Raw genomic sequence first — 20,696 nt, 5'->3', positions numbered from 1 at the left:
TATCATGTTTTCCTTTGTGTATTACTTGTTTAGGACCTGGTATCTTTTGAAAATTAATCTTAGTTACATCCCTTTTCCTCAGCATCCTACTTTCCTTTTCCTTCTCCATCTGCCTTAGCACCCAAAGATGAAAAGAAGCTGCTTCAGAGCATTTCATACTGTATAACCAGGTAAGAAAAGTACTGACTGAGACCTGCAAAATGCAGATTCAACAGGTAGTTTTAAACATTGTAGATGATTTCTCTGGTCATTGCCTTCTAAATAAGAGGAATTGTCTCTCTTGTAGAAATGTTTTGTGAGCATTTCTATTTCAACTGAAACTTTAGCTCCAGGCTGATTTCTTTCCCTCACTTCTGTTGAAAAACTGAACAGGGCTGTCAAAATGTACCTAAAAATTACATATAGTTTAGTAAATGTGTAAATGTTGAGTCCTTCATATAGGGCATCAACTACAGCAAGCAACTGCACAGTTACATTTTAAGTGACTGACAGGACTTTAGTTAATCTTTGTTGAAGTTAACTGCAGTGCTCCTTGAATTCTTGGTTATTTTTCTGGGAAAGAGTCCTGTCACAGAGTTTGCTCTTCCCTTAGATATAATACGTTGTGGTCTTGATCCTTCTTGGTCTTTTAAAGGGAAAATGATTCTCCAACTTTTTCAACAGTCTTTAAGAGCAAAACAAAATCAGAGCGAAGCTACAATGAGTACCCAGTCATTCAGGAAGAAGTAGAGCTTGGGGACAGAGGTGATCTTTTTGTCAGTGCTTTCTTCTTGGAACACCAACTGCATCCTATGCCCAAGTGCTAGGAGAGCTTCTGGGTCTTTGTAGCTGAGGGCTGGTGTTTCAGTTAGGACTTGTGGATAAAGAATAGCCTGTTGGGGAAGGGAATGGGGCAGGTGAGAATGTTCTTGAATACTCACTCAGCTTGGCAAGAAGATCTGACTGGACGTCAAGCTCAGGGTGATTGGAAAAATGTGATCTAGTCTAAAGGTAGAATTTGAGGAAGAGGCTGTTCCCATTACAGTGGAGAGATTGCAATGGGATAAGCATTTAGGAAAGACATGAGGAAAATAGGACAGTGATTGTAGGCTGATGCTCAGTGAGGACCATGCAGAAATAGGTGTCCCTGCTAACTGCAGGGAGGATTGAACTAGATGACCTCTAAAAGTCACATCCAACCCAAACCATTATATGATTCTAGATATTAACAAGTCACTAGGTCCTTTTCTATATGTAATTCATTGCTCTTGGAAGGTATATATAGAGAGTTTTCTTACATTATTAAACTAAATTACATTCATACACAATTCATATTTTTAACTATAATCTTACCTTTATTTTCTACTAAAGCCAGGCAGTATGCATATGAAATCACTACAGAATATTAACTATATCAATAGTGTCTGAATAATAATAGTAACAGAAAAATACTTGTCTCCTCATATGCTATAGGAATGCTACTCATTACCAGGAAGACCTGCATTTCATTTGTGTTTCCTCCTGCAAATGACTGCAAGCAGCAGGGCAGTCAGGGAGCACTTTTGTTTGTTTTTGAGGTAATGGGGTGGGAGATAAATTACTCCTTCATGACCACAGGGTGTCACTGTAGATAGCACAACAATCTCCAAAACGCACATTTACGAGTCCTTTGAAACCAAACCCAAAAGCCTCCCGAATGAAGCAACCCTTTCATGCCTCTCAGTGCTTGCTTGCCGTCAGTCACCTTATTTCTTACATTCTGGGACTTGCATCCTGAAGCACGTGAGAACATTGCATTGCAGCTTCCCGAGAAAACCTCGTCTCTCTTATTACATAGATTAAACCAGGATTAGATAATTTGGAGGCAAAAAGGCTTGTCTCTGCTGTCCTAGACCTATGAAGAGAACAGTTCCAGCTGTGGAGCGTGGCCCCTGGCAGATCACTGCCATCCCACCGATAGTCTTGTAAGGTTTAATAAAACCTCACCATACCTCTCAAAAGATCACACTTGTGGTGATGGTCTCCAAGCAGGATGGTGCAATTGCTTGCTTTGCTTGCATCATAAAAGGGTATTACTGGATCAGAGAGAAGAACTTACCTTATGAGCTCTTAAATTCTATTTTCATGTCTTAAATTCTGAAGTTAGGATTTTCCTGGATAATCACAAAAGAAAAAATTAACTTCCCAACTTTTCCAGCCAAGTGAAACAATGTTCTTTTTTTCCTGCTAGAAACCAAGATACTCTGACATGAAGACAGTCACACGATTCAAGCGCTTTAAAAGAAAACAAGGTGCACAGCAGTCATTTTCATTCTCCAAGAGTGTTTTGGTTTAGTGTTTGCAGGCGAGATTTGGCATACTGGATTCAACAGCTCACCACTGCCACCCCCAGCGTCTGAGCTTCAGCAGTGATGCTCTTCCTCTGCCTGCTGCCCACAAGACCAAAATGTCTCTGCTTAGCTGAATGTGGTGAGCTTCATAGTGACTTACTTGGTGAAATTCCGTATAGGGGGTGTGCAAGAGACCAGCCTAAATCTAATAGGTCCTTCTGGCTTCAAAATGTGTACAGAAAGAGGCCATGCAAAGCTGTCTCACTACCTCTAAAGGAGGACAAGATAACAGGTTATCCTGCATATGCATATAGCTATAGCAATAGTGTCTGAGTAGTTTCAGAGTATCTGATGCAAAGATATACCTGTGGATGAAGAGTACTATCATAGTGCTCCATGACTATTAAGACAATATTGGTTCTATTTATTTAATCACAAGACCTTTAAAGAGAGCAGTGTGCAATAGATGTCCTTCTGTACAAACCCATGAGTAATACTAAACACTAACTTTTGGGGGTGGGGTAAATTTGCAGGATCCTCCTTCTCACCCTGTCTACTTACGGTACTAAGCTCAGAACATTTTGCGTTCCCTTTTCCCCCATTCAGCTAAAAGCAGCTTCCTTATATGCGTTGCTCACAGTTCTCCTGCATGATGCAATGCAAAAAGGTCAGTTAAAGGCAGATGTAACCATCTCCTGACAGAGTGGTTCTCCTGCAGAGACACTTTACCCTTTGTCTCCTTGTCCTCAGCTGGTTCTCTGTGTTCAGCTCTCCCACTTCATCTTCATCTCAGATGAGGCTCTGAGCTTTCTGGGTGAAGGCTGACCTTCAGATGATGGGGATGCTGCTGCAGGGGGTTCTGAGCCTGGATGTGCATTCAAGGAACCATGGCTTCCTCGCCTGATGTCTGGTCACATTGGCCAAACTGCTGGTAAGACTGTGATCCCATGTGTGTGACCTTCTCCATTCAGCCTGTCTGTTACTAAGACCTCAGGAAGGCAGTAAATAACTCCAAGTGTGCTGTAGTCTTTGTACCCTTCAGGGTTGACATTTAAAGCAGACAAGTCCACCCAGAAGTCCATAATTCTTGGTTAATTACTTTTTACCCAAGATAGGATCTAGATAAGATTATATGACACTATTATGATAAAAATGTCTCCTGAGATCTACAAAAGATGGAAGAAGCATTAGAAGGTGGAACCAGCTTCACTGACTCCCCTCAGCAGCATGGTGGGAGCTGCTGCTACCCCTGCCTTATGATTTATGGTTGCTGCTTGCTGAAATACCACTGAGCAAAAGCATTTAGAGGCAAAATAAGCACCAGGCTCTTCCATCCCTTCCACTAGTCATCATATCTTATGCCTGCAGTCCTGCTGCGGCTGTATGTGATGTGTAAGTCTCCCTGGCCAACATTCTGCTGTAGTGAGGGGTTTCCTAGTCCCACTGTAGACCATCTCTAACAGCTAGTGCTGCACAACAGGAGTCTGGGTTTCTGTAGGCAAGCACAAAGAGTGGCACTAGTTTACTTTTGTATGTCAGTCGTGGAGAAAGGGTGAGGGTCGTGCTGAAACTGCTGAAAAATAGCAGGTGGTTTAGCTGCCTAAAGTGACCTGGGTCTGTAATGATGACAGGAGAATAGCAACCAACTGCTGAAACCTAGAGCAGTGGGGAGGGACAGGAGCCCAGTGAGCATCATGACCTGTGCCTTGTGTCCCCAGCTGGGAGCTACAAGGCCTGCATCCCCTTGGGGCCAGACATAGGCTGGGTGAGCTGGGGAGACCCTGCTGGGCTATACAGCTTGATCTGCTGGGGCATGTAAACACAGGCACTTTTTGATCAGCTTTCAACAAAGGTACTTCTGTGGAAGGCAGTGTAGGGGGGCAGAGCAAGCAAAAGGAGCAGCAGTGAAGTGGGACACTTGTGAGAGAGAGGTGGCACCTCCAACTGCAGCTTTCCAGCACCTCTGGAGAAGAGGAGGCTCTGCAGCAGTTTATCAGCAACTCTGAGTCTGAACTTGGATATTGACCTTAGGAATGTAATTAGAGAGCTGATTATAACTAGTTTGTGCAGTTGTTGATGAGATTAAAACATGCTGCAATAGAAGGTTACTCGTGTGTGCAGGGGATGCTGAACCCTCAGTCATCTACAGCTGAATGGCAAGTCTGAAAAAGGGAAGTGGCTAAGAAAAATGCTCAGATAGTGGTCTCAGGGAGGGGGAAGGGGAAGGAGGAAGCTGCCTGGCTTAAAAAACAGAGGGTGAAAGATACAAGAGAATGTGCCAGAGAGCAGAGAAATTTGAGGAGGGAGGACAATCACTGAGAGATCACAGTCCAGGCATGAGGTGGACTTACCTTAGAGCTAAGACACAAAAACATCCTGCAGGGAAAAAGAATAAACCAGCAAAACCCTAAAACCAGTGGAATGCTCTTAAATAACAGAAGTAAAACCTCCAGATGAACCATTACTGCTAATCTGTATTCAGATGGCAGTGTGTGATGGGAGAAAAGAAGCAAAAGAAGGTGGGGAAGGAGAAGTTTAAGAGGTAGGTAACCCAGGATGTTGGAGCAACTGCTCTAGCAGAGAGCTGCTGCAGCACTGCAAGATGGGCACAAAATGTCCCTAGGAATGGCTTAGGAGCTGCTACAGACCTGTGCTGCCCTGGCCAGTGAAGGAAAACCACTGCCGCCGGGAAAACCCCAACCTCTACAGCCTCAGAGACTCCATAAGCAAAGGACAGGAAAGAGAACAACAGACAGGTCCAGTAGGGCAGGGAAAGGAGACAAAGAGATGGTGCTGGGCAGTGTAGAAGGCAGCAGTATGAACCTGCTGTGAGGTTTTCTGCGCTTACTATGAAGAGTTTTATGAAGCAATTGAAGAGATGACAGGAGCTGTGCAGGATGCTGTTCTAGAGCATCATCCAAATGGGGTTGGCAGCTAGAAGAAAGCAGAGAATTGCCTGTGGGCAGTAGAGTAAGAATGGCTCTTGTGAGCAGTGGGGACCAGGAAGGGCCTCAAAAGCAGAGACAGGCAGGCTTTGTCAGAAAACCTTATTTGGAAGAGAATGGTAAAGCAGCAGTCTAGGAAATCCACCTCCAGGAAGCTGTCTGTGAAGAGAACCACCTGCATGAGACCCCAGCAAAGTGGTGGTGGTGGCCAAGATGCAGAGCTCTTGAGCAAAAGTTCTGTCTGTATAGATTCTCTGGAAAAGCTGGACCACAGAATCCCTGCAGGTGAGCATGTGGGTTAGGTGAGCTCTGCCAGCATCCCTCACAGGCTGCTCCTACATTTGGAGAGGTGCTTAGCTTTTCCCACACTGGCTCCCTGCTAGCTTACAGTGCAGACAGATCCACAGATACTATTCAAGGTGGATAGACAGGGAAGGTTCAGGTTTCTCTCTGTGCTGTCTCTAAGGACCACTTGGAGTGTAGTATGACAGAAGAATAGTGCTGAAGCAGAGTGGATCAGTCAGTTAGCAGCACAGGGGGTGGAGCAGTGTTTGTGCCTGTGGATGAAGAAAATTTTGAGGAGAGCTGTGTCAGGACAAGAGGAGGAGATAATACTCAAAACCTCTCATTCATGGCTGAAAGCTGGAGGAGAAAAATTGCTCATCTGTGTAATTCCTAGAGAGCAGAATTTTGCTGAGAGAAGCAGCAAGAAAACATTATGAAGGATTAGAAAAGTGTTCTGAGAGATACTTCAAAGCTAAATATTTTTTCCTCCATACTTCAAAACAAAATAGCAACCAACCTTGTCCTGGTGACTGCAATGCACAGAGCAACTGAAGGATGTCATCCTGACACCTAAGTGGCAAAAGCACATGCCAAGCTCTATAAAACCAAATCAATACAATATTCCTATTGAGCCTGTCTTCCCAAGTTCTGGATGGAGTTGTGTCCCTATGGCTGGGCTTCTATATCCCCTGCCATGAATTTACAGGCTCAGCATCACCAGGATGCAGCATTGCAGGAGGCAGAAAGTAAAGCAATCCATAAGCTAAAGGGACTATATTCTATCCAAGGTCTGAGCAGAGTGAGAAGACAAGCACTGCTATACTGCTATAACACATAACGGTAGAGCCAGTAAAAATAATGCTTCTATAAGCGGTAGAACTTCAGTCATCGAATTTCCTGTGGCTTTATGCTTCCTGTTTATGTGCCTTTCACGCCATGACTATGGGGTAAGTTCTCCTCAGGGCTTTTTTGGGTGCTCTGTGTGGTCCTGCCTGCCTTGGCCAGTGCCCTTGGCTGCATCTGGGCTTGCCCTGTAGCCACCTCCCCAGCACTGCAGCTCCTCTACACATCTCCTCCATGCACCGCTCAAGTCAGGCAGCAGGCAATGGAGCCAGTCAGGACGCTGAGGGCCAGGTAAAAAGGACATTGACAGAACCTGGTCACAAATGTGTTCTCTTTTCTTTAGGAAAGCTGGCTGAAAAACAAAATAAAAGCCAAATCCAAAGCTTTACCAGGAGAACTGACTCCTGTGCACGTTTCTTCACAGGGGAAAGCATGACAGTGGCAGCTGCCGTGGGTAATTTGGTTTTGCACTGATTATCATGAGTGTCTGCAGCACCTCAGAAGTTAGCATACTATTGAAACCTGTGTGTAGCAGAGCAGAGTGAAAGCATTGCAAAGAGAGTGTGACCTTCCAGGATGAATTAGTTTTAATGCCAGAGGTGATTTAAAAAGCCAACCAAACCTTGATCATAACCTCACTAAACCAACCACCTTTTTTTTTTGCTATCTCACATTTAGGTTGCAAGTACAAAGCACTGGAGAGCCACACGAGGAGCCCATTTGCTCTTCAGCCTTACTCTGGGTTTGAGCTGAAAGACACTTTGCTTATATTCAGACCTGTGGCTGAATCATGACAGTAGGGGAATAAAACCACGGTGGTATCGAGCTTACACTGGGAGATCTGAGCACAGGCGTAGCTGCAAACGCTTGCAATGAATGACAAGGCATTCCTGGGTGAGGGCCCTGCAAAAGAGCAGAACAAAATGTCACAAAGCTATGCAACTGAAAGATATGCATTAGAAAAGTGTAAAAATACAGAAGCAAGCTTCTTCTGCCCCGGGCTTCTTGTTTTGACTGTGTCCTGATCTCTCCACAACCGCAAGAGATAAGGTATCTGCAGTGGAATTCAACATTTACCTCGTTTCTGTAACAGAGGATCATTTGTTTTGCCATCTTGCAAAATGTTGCAAAACACTCCCAAACAGTGATTGCAGGCACAAGGCAACAGCATGCCTGCCTTGCAGGTACCGCCCATGTCCAGGCTCCCTGTCTTGGAGATGTGGATGAGAGACAGTATCAGGGCCACAGCAAAATTTGTGCAACTCAGCTCGCTGTGGTCCTGTGGGGATTTTGGGTTGGGAAATGGGAAAGCTGAAACTCAAATCTAATGCGATTAATGTGAGATCCTGAGGGAGGAGCAAATGGCAAGGAGAATTTAGCCCATGATTTTCACTGTTGTGTTAAGGCTCAGGCAGTCTGCCAGCCTGACCAGCGTTGTGCTGGGCAGCAAGGAGAGGCTGTACCTCTATGTCTCCTCTTACTTCCAGGGTACCCAGCAGTGCGTTAAGGCTTGGTGTATTCGGGGGTGTTAATTTCCAGCCAGGATTAGCTGGCTTTTGGCTGGCAAAATCGAGATAGCCGTGTCAGGTCAGAAAGGTTTACCGAAACCACGGAGTAGCAGAGGTGGTCTGTGGACTTCTGAAGTGATGCGGTGATGAACGCTGAAGGAGTCCTCCGAGACCTGTGGCTTTTCTTCTCCGAGGCATTTCCTTCAAGTCAGTAAAATAACCAGCATCTTGGAGTGTAAGGAACAGCATCTGGGTTCTGATGATGAGTGAGACATGAGGAGATGGCAAGCAACTTTGCAGCACCAAGGTTGTGGGAAAAGGTCATGTCTTTCACCAGAACCACTGAGAGAAAGGGACATTTTGTGCCACCTGTCTTATATTGCTTTTCTCAGGTCCCCACCTCGTTAGGACCATCACACCCAGAACCTGCCACTTAAGAAGGAAAACCAGTAGTGCATCTTGATCTTTTTGGGGCTGATATTATAGTTATACTGTCAAGTTAAGGAACAGAAGAGCAATGGTGAAATATTTGACATGAGTGATCAGAAGGGATTATAGGCCAAGTAATGAAGCTCTTCTCAGAGCTACCTTCATTGTTCATTCCCTCTTGCACATGAAACTGTTTAATGCAGGGACATATGACACCAAGCTGGGAGCAGGTGTTGATCTGTTGGAAGGTAGGAGAGCCCTGCAGAGGGACCTGGACAGGCTGGATGGGTGGGCAGAGGCCAATGGGATGAGATTTAACAAGGCCAAGTGCAGGATTCTGCACTTTGGCCACAACAACCCCAAGCAGCACTATAGGCTGGGGACTGAATGGCTGGAGAGACCTGGGGGTACTGATAGATAGTAGCTGAAGATGAGCCAGCAGTGTGCCCAGGTGGCCAAGAGAGCCAATGGCATCCTGGCCTGCATCAGGAACAGTGTGGCCAGCAGGACAAGGGAGATTATTCTTCCCCTGTACTCAGCACTGGTCAGGCCACACCTTGAGTACTGTGTCCAGTTCTGGGCTCCTCAATTCAAGAGAGATGTTGAGGTGCTGGAATGTGTCCAGAGAAGGGCAACAAAGCTGGTGAGGGGCCTGGAGCACAAATCCTATGAGGAGAGGCTGAGGGAGCTGGGCCTGTTTAGCCTGGAGAAGAGGAGGCTCAGGGGTGATCTTATTACTGTCTACAACTACCTGAAGGGGCATTGTAGCCAGGTGGGGGGTGGCCTCTTCTCCCAGGTAACCAGCAATAGAACAAGGGGACACAGTCTCAAGTTGTGCCAGGGTAGGTATAGGCTGGATGTTAGGAAGAAGTTCTTCCCAGAGAGAGTGATTTCCCATTGGAATGGGCTGCCCAGGGAGGTGGTGGAGGCACCGTCCCTGGAGGTGTTCAAGAAAAGACTGGATGAGGCACTTAGTGCCATGGTCTAGTTGACTGGATAGGGCTGGGTGCTAGGTTGGACTGGATGATCTTGGAGGTCTCTTCCAACCTGGTTGATTCTGTGATTCTATGATTTGGTTTTGGCCAAGGGGCAGAAGCCATTAAAGTGGCCAGGCAAAGACTCATCACTTGGACAAGTGGGAGCTAGGGCTGCTGAGAAGGCCAGGTGCTAACATGGACCAGCATCTGCAAATGAGCAAGTACTTGCAGATGAGCTGAACTGTTCTTCATAAGGAAGAAGATTCCCTGGGCTGGGAAGTGAGAGAAGACAATGTGATGAAAATTAGAAACACACAGCTGGAAAAGAAGAGGGAAGCCTGTGCGAACACCACCAGCAGCTCTGCTAACGCCTTTCCTGCAGATGTGCTCTGCAACTATTCCACAGACTATTTACAACTGGGTTATGTACATTAAGTGTTGGACTGCCAAGCAAGGAAACATTACCTTTTCTTTGAAGCTGTCTGGGAACTTAACACCTGCTTATCTGGTTTTTGCACATCTAGCTCGAGGCACGATTTTAAAAGGCTTTCCTACACAGAGAACTCTTGGCTCTCCAGCCAGATGAAACATGGTGCATTCACCACAGGAGAAATGGTGATGCGGGAGGAAAAGAGATGCAGCAACATCACACGTGATTGCTTTTTCTCCACCTCTATTACACAGGGAGCTGGTGAGTCAGCATTCCCCTAGAGTTACTCTACTGGGAAAGGAGGAGCTCTGCCTTGGCTTGGCAGCTCTCTGTCCTTACCGCTGCTTTTGTTAGCCACACACTAAAACTTTCCTGCAGGGCTAGTTGCTGCTTATCAGCACCACAACATGCATATCTGTGGAGTACTCCTGTCTTCTTTCATTATAGGGAGGAGTCGTCACCCCACACAGAATTATTTAAAGCAGGGTGCAAACAGCCAGAGAGTAACCACAGACACCTGAGTTGTGTTTTTCAAAATAGTCTCACTAATTTAGTGTTCTAGTAAAGGCCGTTGGGGTTCACAGGTCCAGGTGCCTTGTCATGACTTACAGAGCTAAAGAAACAAGCCTTCTCCTAGCTTTAAATCACCTAATAGCTGCTTCTGGTTGTTGTTTATTTCTTTCAGATGATGAAAACTCAAGTACAAATAAGTTGAGCTGGTGGAGAACTACTGTAAAGAGCAGTATTATTTCTTGTAAGACAGTTGAAGAGCTGAGTTCCTGAGAAAGCAATGTACCAGGCATCGTGAAACTGAGTAAGACAAGACAGCTGTTATCTCTGGGAGCTTATCGTTGAAGCGGACATAAAAGATAGTCGAGAGGAGCAGGAGCAATGGGAAACCTTGTGGCAGGCAGGTAAGGCTGGGAAGATAACTTAAACTCCCAGAATCTGTGCTGGCACTGACTCCACTGGCCTACATTCAGAAAACATCTCCCTGAAGATCAAGGCTGATTGATCTCTTGATTATTTTTTAGTTTGTGCATTTTAGTCCAGCCTGTTTAAAACTCCCTTGCACGGCAAAGGGTTTTTTCTGTCTGAGTTTCTCTGATCTGCACTTGGGAAGTCAGCAGGTAGAAGTGCATTGAGAACCTTGCTTCTATATTGCATGCCACTAATTAAAGAAGCCATTCAAAACAGGGCTCCATATTCTCTATTAATAGCCAACACTTTTTTTCCCCCTCCCTTTCCTCCTCCCACAACCCCTTTCTTTTAAAGAGATAAAGCAACTCTGCCTGAGGTTTTGAGATCCCTTGCACTCAAATACCAACTCAGCCCATTTTCAGCGACATTACAGCAGCATTCCTCAAGGAGGTTTCACCATCAGTACTCTAGTAACAATGGCAAATTCTGGGAACAGATAGCTTAAAACTGATGTCAGCTTTTACTGTGCTGTGAAACGTTTCTTGTTCACTTGCCTCCGAAAGAGTCCTCCCTCAGTTACGTGAGCTTAGCAAACCTGAGAGTGAGGCAACAGTCAGAGCAACAGAAATGACTTGTCAAAAGAGGAGTGCAGTGAGATGAACTGCAGAAGAGGTGAGTCATGGGTGAGCTGCAGTCCAGAAACAGCTCAGCAGGGACAGCTGCTGCCTTTCAGAAAATGAACTTGCTGGACTTGATGGGCTAGTACCAGAAGTGCAACAGGAGAGCTCAACTTCAGCTGGTTCAGTGCATTCAGAAAAAGCTGCATTTGCTCTTGCTTTGGGAGAACGGTCAGTTGGGTGTGAAGAGACTATGGAGAAACTCTCTGGAGACTGATGTTGCCAGGCCTAATACATGCAGGCAGTCAGCAGATGGGAGTCATTATCCAAAAATTACTCTTCTGTTAATAATTAAACACTGATTAGGAAAGGCAAAAGAGACAAGAGCTTTGAAAAAACAGAGAGTGCTGACTTGTAGCTTGCAGTGACCAGTTTAACATAAGATAGAAGAGACTTAAATTAAATGTTTACTGGTGGCTCCTCTTTTTTTTAAGTCATACTTGGCTGTCACCCAGGCTGTGTTGCAGTATGAGTTGAGGAGTGCACCGAAGAGGAAAGGCTTGAGCTATTTAAGTAGCCCCCTAGACACATAGCATCAAAGGCTGCTGCAGGCTCAGACTAGCTGGGAGGCATACCGAGCACTGCCTGTTTTGCTATCTGGAGACCTGAGCAGGGTGCCACTACTGGCACCTCTCTGCCTCTATCACCCTTGAGTGGGCTCAGATGTGGCCACATCACAGCACTTCCTGCCTGTCTTCCTGAGGTGGGCAGTGGTCTCAGCTGCCCAGCACAGTGGCATGCTGGCTTGGACTGTGGGAGGTGGGGATGGGAGATGAAATCCTGGTGCACCTGCCGGGTGATGCCCAGGACAGAACGCGTAAGGTGCCAAAGGTAGCTTAGCTCCCTCTGTTCTGTTCTCTGGCCCTGGGGGACAGGAAAACACCATTAGCATGGGGTGGGACCTTTCTCCCACTCAAGCCATGGGACCTTAGCAGGATTTCCAGAAGAAGAAGATCTGCTACAGACAGTGATTGATGAGGGACTGTGTCTGAGGAGTATTTCTGCAATGGCTCTTCTTTATATGTGAAAATCCACTACAAAATATAAAGTGACAAGACAAAATGTCCCTTCCCCCTCAACGTGGAGGATTGACCTGATTGTGATAATAAGTAAGTTTTGCATTAAGGAATCAAAGCCTGTGTTCACCTGATAGGAAGCAAAGATCTTACTATCTCATCATTATCCAGAAGAATGAGTATTTGTTCTGCTTTATCAAACCAATAGGCAATATAACAATTATCTTTTTATTCCACCTCAGTTTCACTGGGAAAATTGCCATAAAAGTTTCCACTTCAGCAAAACTCCCTATTAAAGAGCTAAGGACTAAGCAGGATCACTTTCAGGTAGGATTTGCTGAAGCAGCCTGGCTCCTGTCCAGATTTTCTCTGCCAAGCTCCACTCCAGATCTAGAATGTCAAGATGCTGTATGTGGTTTTAAAGGACTGCTTTCCCTCCTAAATTTGCTGCAAGGGCCAAGAGACCTGAATAACTGAAACCATCTCACAATACTGGTGTTAAGCAAATTCTTTGTTCCCTCTGTTCTCTCCTTCTAAAGAAAACGAACTGTGTACAGAAGCTGAGCTGGCAGTGATGGGTGAAAGCACTGCAGCCAAATGAAAGGAGTGACAAGCAAGATGAATAGGCATTCTAGTCCCTGACAGTGTTCTTCTCTGTCCTGTATGTGTTGTTGGCTCAGAAAACAGGCTCTCCCCACCTACCTGTCCTTCTGGAGCTCCTGGTTGCAGCCAGACCAATATGATTGAGAAGGTATAAAAACTCCTTAGCTAAAAGGATCTTTGACATGGATTATTATTTTGTCTTTTTTTTTTTTACTGAATTTGTTAAGAACTGGATAAAGCAGCACCCTTGCCTTTGCTGTAAGTGTAAAAGGCTTTAAGTTGAGATGGAAAAGTTTTATTCTGCTGGATAGAGAAGCTACTGTTCAGAGATCTGGTCTGAGCAAAAAGTGTTTTCCATCCTGGAACAGTTTTCTGTAATTACTACTTTATTATTATTATTATTATTATTATTAGATAATAAAAGCAACACTCCCACCATCTAAAGTCTTAGCAATCAGCAGGTCAGCACAGCTTGAATATGAGAGCACTCTTTAATTTAGATACCCTATTAAGCCTCTCATGGGAGGGTTAGGTCTCCCTGCTGGCATAAGCCAGATGAAGACAAAGGATAGATGCATAGATTTGGTCTGAAATGCATTAAGGAAATTCCCTCTTTGTGCTGTCAATAGTGCTGAGTTGAGCATAAAGTATTGCTGCTGTCAATGTGTCCCTGAAATGTCAGGCCAGGATGCCCTCAGGCCATGCCTCTGTCCCCTGAGATGACACAGCTCAGGCCCACCAGGAACAGGCAGGGATCCACATCCCATGGAAGCAGGCTGAGCAAACTGCAAGCCACCCTACAGCTGACAGAGTGAGAAAGAAAAGGAGGAAAGGCCACCAAAATGTTGAGCTAAGGAATCTGGACAAAGCAAAGAGGGTGACCCAGAAGGCTCTCCTCATCCACACTCCTGTGTGCACATGTAACTTCAAGAATGTGAGGACTCTCTGTAAACTTGAGAGGAATTGCTCATGTCCTTCCATCTAAGGGCATATTTCCTCCTTTGGATTCAAGTGCGTGGATTTCTGCCCTCTGTAAATGTTGGGTGGGGAAAAAGAGATCCAGCTTTATCTCCAGTGAGCCACCTGCAACTCTGAAGGATTCCCATTTTCATGTTGGTTTTGGTTTTGTTTTCTCACAAAAATTAAGGCCAGGCCAGAACAGGAGGGTTTGTTCTGTTTTGTCATGAGGGAGAGGCAGGATTCTAATGGAAGCAACCTATTCCAGCAGCTGGATCTCTAAGGAAGATGATTAAGAGTAAGCTGAAAACCTAGTTAAAAAAAAAAAAAAAGGAAAAAAAAGGGGGAAAAAAGGCAAGCTGTGGATATTTGATGCTCCTGGGCTACATTTTCTGACTTTAAAGCTGCCAAGTCTTACTGAAACAGCAATGTCAGAAAAGGTAGAAGTGCCTTTTTAAGAGAATGAGTCACCGCTGAAAGTTAAGCAAACCCAATCTGCCCATTCCCATTACCTTTCAACATCAAAAAGAAGAATCACAACAGAAGATGTAACTTCTGATATAGCATGTGATCCTGTGATGTGAGAAGTGGAGGGAAATACCTTTGTCAGTGCCTTGAATGTGCCCCATCTGAAGATGAGGGGGAAGAAATGTCAAGAGAGAGAGGCAAATTCTGCTCAGTGGTTTGGCTACTGTTTCTCAAGGAAGCCAGCTGTGGTTTATTTGGCCAAGCCCAATTAATGCCATTCAGGGTGTTGCCTCTTTGCAAACTCTCTTCTTACAGGGCGGACAGTGCCATTCTGAGGTATATTAAAAGGGGTGTGACTAGTAGGTCAAGAGAGGGTCTCCTGCTCCTCTACTCTGCCCTGGTTAGGCCACATCTGGAATACTGTGTCTAGTTCTGTGCCCCCCAGTTCGAGAAGAACATAGAACTGCTTGAGAGAGTCCAGGGCAGAGCCACAAAGGTGATGAAGGCAATGGAACATCTCTCTTAGGAGGAGAGACTGAAGAAGCTGAGGGCTCTTTAGCTTGGAAAAGGGGAAACTGAGAGGTGACCTCATTCATGTTACTAAATATGTGAAGGGTGAGTGCCAGAAGGATGGAGCCAGGCTGTGCTCAGTGATGCCCAATGACAGGACTAGGGGCAATGGGTGGAAGTTGAGGTATAGGAAGCTTCATGTGAACATGAGAAGAAATTTTTTTCACTGCAAGAGTGACAGAACACTGGAACAGGCTGTCTAGAGGGGCTCTGGAGATATTCAAAACACTCCAGGATGAGTTCCTGTGTAATCTGGTATAGGTGACCCTGCTCTGGCAGAGGGGTTGGACTGGATGATCTTTTGAGATCCCTTCCAGCCCCTGACATTCTGTGAAATAAGCAATCCTCTGAGCATGGTATTAAATAATCAATGTGAAGTCAAGCACGTTTTCCCCACAATATCTGCTGATACATAAACTACAGCCTTCTTCACAGCTGGCTCATTTTGTAAGTTAAAGGCACATACTAGAAAAGACGAAAGCCGCCAGGCACCACAAAAGCCAGTCCCAGCCACTCTTCCCTTTGTTTGGAAGCAGGTGATGGAGCAGCACCAGACACCTCTCCTGTCCTGAGCCAGTGCAGACATTTCCAGTTAGGCCTTTTTCAAGGTTAGGACAAGACCATCTTCTGTGGCTTTAGGAGGTTGCTTGAGGCAGAGTTGATGTCTCTACATTTAATAGCACCTCATGGGTTTGTATTTTTTGCTTCAGTGAATGTGTAGAGGTGCTTCTTTTTTTTTGATCTGCTGTGAACTTTTGCCACCTCAAAGCAGGATGTCCCTCTGTTGAATTACTGGCCATGTGAAGATTCACCTCCTTCTGCCTGCTTTAAATCTGCCACCTGCTAGTTTCACTTGATGCTCTCTAGTTCTTATAATACCGAAGAAAGCAAATGATCAATTTCTGCGCTCTACTCCCGATTGCGTATTTTCTTGTATGACTGTGTTTTGTTGGTTATCATGTCTCCATCTTAAATAATCCTGGTCATTGGAATTCTCAAATCACTCTTAACATCGAAGTAATTTCTTATTTTTAGTTACCTTTGTTGCTTTTATCTGGATATTTGCTATTTCTGTTACCCATGGGCCAGAGCTGCTGCAGGCAGGCATACCACAGCAAGATTTGAAACCTTTTGGCTCCTTTCCCTCCAGCCACAGCCTCATCTGACTCTCCTATACAACCTGTATTGTCACTGATATGTCCTGCTAATTATCTTCTTTACCCACAATTCCACTCAGTCAACACGTCAATGTAAAGCCAAGCATCCTAGGTTAGAGAATCAGAGAATGGCTTTATAGGACGTTGGAAGAGACCTTAAAGATCATCTAGTTCCAACCCCTCTGTCATGGGCAGGAACATCTTCCACTGGATCAGGTTGCTCAAAGCCTCATTCTTATTCCATTGTGGCTTCATGGAAATCTGGTCTCTTCTCTTCTGGCAGTACTCCGGAGTATCTGCCATATGAATATGACCCTTCCATGCTGTTCCTTCACAGACTCTGGGGATCTGTGTCTCTCCCTATCAGTGTGGACTTGCTTTGTGTTTCCTGAGAAGATTTGGGAGAGATACTTGATTTCACTATTCTGCTTGACACCCTACATCTTGCTTCCAAAACCTCTCCCTTGACTTTTCCTACTTCACTGGTGCACAGGTGGTGCACAGGTAGACCACAGTCACCTGCTAGGCCCCAGTGTTTTGGGGAAACATTTTTTGTATGCCTGATGTCAATGCTTCCCTTCCAACCTAAATTATTCTGTGTTTGTGTTCTCTTCAGTGCAAGGAGAGCATTTTCCAAAACAGGACTCATCATGCACAAGGGCAAACTCCCTATCTTGTTGCTAGCTTGGTGTCCTCTCCATGTCCAAGGATCTCCACGCAGAGGGTCCTTACAGAACCCAGAACCTGGGGAATATCTCCCTCCTAATTTGTCACCCAGCTGGAGAGCAGACCGCTCCTTAGCCATCCTCTGCACAACACCTTGTGTCCTGGCACTCCTCCCACTGCTGATGGTTGTACATCACATGTCTGCTTGCCCATCTGAATATGCCTACGTATAGATGCACATGCGTGTGACACAGATGTGCACATCTTTCTCCATGTCACTCCTTATACAACTTTTTATAACGACTACATTCCACACCATCCCCAGTCACCCTGTGCTTGGGACCTTTCCTTCATCATCTCTGGGTAAGGCTAGGAATGAGGTAGTGCAGCCTCTCCTCAGTCAATCTTACATGCTGTAAGATTACCTAGGTTCTGCAGAATACCCTCGGGGTCTAACTAGACCTCATGACCAATGGCAATTTGCAAAATTTGGTGACATCCAGGAGCTCTCTTGAAGTAACCCGACTGCTTGAGAGCTGCAGAGTTCAAAGGACCGGGTCCAAAACTGTGCTCATCTTAGGTCTGTGACATAGTCCTTCTAGAAAGGCAATGACTGTCCCTGCAGGCACATGCCCCAGACCAAGACCACAACTCCCAATGCAGCAGAGCGGGAAGAGATGCAGGGGATGATGCAGTTGGCGTTGGTGAAGCTGAGCTGAGGGAATTGCCATATTTCCGGAAAAGCCTGCTCTGAATTATGGGTTTATGCATCCCGGCGTAGTGTTCTTCTCATCCTTCGCTGCTTGGAGCCGTCCCGCCTTATCTGGGGATGTGCGTGGGAGTTGTTTCAGTCGCAAGTCACGCCATGAATGAAATGTCAGACCCTGAATTAAAACCATGTAAAGATGCTGCAGGAGCCGACGGTCCTATACCAGCGCCCGACAGGACGCCTAGCACCAGAATCAACGAGCGCCGAAACGATCGACGCAGATCTCCGGGATGAACGGAGGTTCGGGGAGGAAGGGGCTGACCAGGTTATCCGACTGTCGGGGTCGGGGAGAGGGGTAGCGCCGGGCACAGCGCTGTGCAGCGCCGCGCCGTGCCCTGCCGTGCCGCGGCGATGACGGGCGCAGCGCGCTTCCGCGCTTGCCGCCGCAGCCCTGCCCCCGCTGCCTGCGCGGCCGGCCCGGCCCGGCGGAGAGGCGGGGGGATTTCCAAGCGCCGGCGGCCTCGCCGCTTCCTCTCCTTGTTTTGCTTTCGATCTGGACCTTTCTCTGCCCGGGCGGAGGCAATTAACTTTTAGTTTTGCTCCCGCGATTATTCAGCGCCTGTTTTAATTTCCATTTCGCGTCCCCTGGCAACAGCGGTAACCTTGAGGCATTGTGTAAGGGCCGCGGGAACGGCCGGCCAGGTAAAAAACTGATATTTTTTAATGCTTTTTGTAAAATTAATTGTTGCTGATTGTTTTTTGTTTTTTCGCATTGCCACGGTTTTCGAGTGCGGGGCGGCGGGGCTCCCGGAGAGATGCGCATCGGCTTAAAAACAAAAGGTCGGGCGGCAACGGCCGGAGCCGAGCCCGGTTCCGCCGTTGCAGTTAGGAAGGGGCGGGGGGGGGGAGGGGGGCGCCGGGGGGAGGGCGAAGAGGGCGGCGGGTTGCGGCGGCGATGCAGTAGGTACTGGGGTACCGCCGCCTTCTGGGTGGGGAGCTCCGACGCGCAGACAAAGGCGGGGGCGTTGGATCTGGAGGGCCAGGGCGCGGCGAGAGCCGGGCCGGGGGGTCCTCCGCACTTGTTGCGGGCCTGGCGGTTGCCGGTAAGCTCGGTGAGGAAAGGGGGCACCGGCAGTGGCGCAGCGCGGGCAGCCGCAGGGACTGCGGGTGAGGGTCGCGCAGTGAACGGGGGGGCACTGCCCCCGCGGGTGCCCGGGGCAGCGCGGGGCGGGGGAGGGGTAGGCGCGGGGGGAGGGGGGGGCGGACCTCGAACCCCGGAGAGGTGGGGCCTGTGCGCCCGCCCCGCGGCCGGTCCGTTACACAAGCGGCGGGGCGGGGCCTTCGCGTCCTCCCGGCGCGGTCCCCGCCTTCGCCCAGCTCCAGCGGTGTAAGGGCTGTGGGGTCTCTGTCCTTGTGAGGGGACGGCATCTGCCGTGCGGCAAGAGCAGCGGTCGGCGCGACAGGATGGAACGGGGCCCGAGGGGCGCGGGGCCGCCGTGGAGGGGTTCTGCGGAACCGGCGAGAGGGGGAGGCCTGGTGGAGGGCTGCACAGGGCAGGCCGCTGATGGGCGGCGGTGTTGGTTAGCTCCTGTGCGGCAGGGCCTTCCGCCGCTCTGCCCAGCACACCGCTGGAGAGCTGGCATTTCACTTGGTGCTCCCCCTTAGTCTATGGTCTCAGTGAATCCAGCGTTAGCGAGTGAGTCGTTTGAACACTGCGCAGCCTTGGGCTGCGCTCCGCTCTCTGTTGTTTTCAGGAACAGCTTCTAGTGGGGGCAGACAGTGCTACCATGTCGCAACTCACTGCGTGGCGCTTTGCTGTGTTGTCCTGCTCTGTGCCAGCAAGTGGAGGGCCAAGTCCTGGACATCTTCCCCTAGAGGAGATTTATGAACAGTGGTTTTGTTTGTGTAGCACAGGGGGCAAACTCCAAGCATCTTGCAGTGCCGAGGATCCCTCAGCCCAGGTTCGTAGCGATGCTTAGGTCTTTAATTTCTGTTTTAGTTGCTGTGAGTAATCAGACAGCAAGGTGTTTGAGTCTTACTTGTTTAAGAAATTTCAGTGCAGAGCTTTGTTCCTGGTTAGTGTAACATTGTAATCTGTTGCCCAACTTCTCTTGCTAAGATCTTGCAGACAGCAATCTCTTTAACGTAGGAGCAGTTAGTTGTGAACTACAACTTCAGTTCCTGGGTATGAAATACGTGTTTATAGTTATTTAAATCTTAGTGGATTTGCATATTAAAACCTTTGCGGAATGCTGATGTTAGTATCATAAAAGACAGTCGAGTGGGGCAGCAACAGTTACATTCACTGTAATACAGGAACAGTGGCATAATTATGAAAGTAACAGGACCAATCAGAGGCAGATGTTTTCCTTCTAAATCATAATCTCTCAGTGCTACTTGCCTCTTCGGAGGTATGAGTGTACTTCTCTGCCCCTGTTGGTAATGTCCCAGAGGGGGAATTACTTCATATGGCCCTTGTGCACGGTTCGTTTTCACTGCTGAATGGTGGTGGAAGGTGTGAGAGCACCGACTACTTTGATAGGGCACTGCTTCATTGCGTTTGCGTGCCACACTGGGGATGTTCAGCTAGGTACAGACACAGTGATGTGTCAGTCTGCTGGCCCCAGTGTTATCTTTCTGAGGCTGGAAGTCCTAGCTGGTTCACAGAGGTAGTTACAGTGGTTAGCCATTGTATTTGACACCTGTCTTTGTAGTGCCGCCTGATTACTTGGTGACTACAAAAAAGGACATTTCAGAAGATGTAAATTTCTTCAGAAAAGCTGTTTATTGCAGGCCATGTTATATGGAAAGGGGTAGGAAGAGGCAGCCAAAAGTGTAAAATACTTGCAAATGTCATATCATTCTTTAAAAACACTCTAGTGAAGGTTCAGAGCCACTGCATGGCATCTGTCAGAAATACCAAAAAAAGCTGAGCAGGCTGACATGAAAAAATCTTCAATAGAAGTAAAAAGACATCTTTCAAAAGGTAAAACTTTGTCTCCTAATAGAAAAGGTGGAAAAGAACAAAAAAATCTGTTAAACACAGTAAGCTAGGCCAAAAAGAGTCATGGAACAAGTTGCTAAAGGCATGAAAACAGTTAGTAAATCGTCTTTGAAATGCATCAAAAGCAGGAAGCCTGCTGATAAGTGATCCATGCATAGAAGGAGTGTGTAAGGAAGATAAAGTTATAGCAGAAAAGTGAAACAAATTCTTTGAGCCTTGCTT

At 47.0% G+C, this 20,696-nt stretch overlaps 1 protein-coding gene across 5 annotated transcripts in view; it reads left to right on the top strand.

The window, feature by feature from the left end:
• The first annotated feature begins 18,080 nt into the window (after positions 1 to 18,080).
• The window catches only part of IRF2 (interferon regulatory factor 2), a 42,502-nt gene continuing 39,886 nt past the window's right edge, over positions 18,081 to 20,696 (top strand). Inside the window, exon 1 of one of the 5 annotated variants that reach the window (XM_064148968.1) lies at positions 18,081 to 18,172. The gene's annotated coding sequence lies outside the window, so the exon portion shown is untranslated. Of the gene's footprint in view, positions 18,173 to 18,476; positions 18,574 to 18,616; positions 18,638 to 19,005; positions 19,432 to 20,696 lie in introns of those variants that run through there. The other 4 variants (XM_064148971.1, XM_064148970.1, XM_064148972.1 and 1 more) reach the window with 4 other exon arrangements.

This window comes from Pogoniulus pusillus, chromosome 9, assembly GCF_015220805.1.
Source record: "Pogoniulus pusillus isolate bPogPus1 chromosome 9, bPogPus1.pri, whole genome shotgun sequence".
NCBI classification, from domain to species: Eukaryota; Metazoa; Chordata; class Aves; order Piciformes; family Lybiidae; genus Pogoniulus; species Pogoniulus pusillus.
This window is presented reverse-complemented; position numbering and strand designations above follow the sequence as displayed.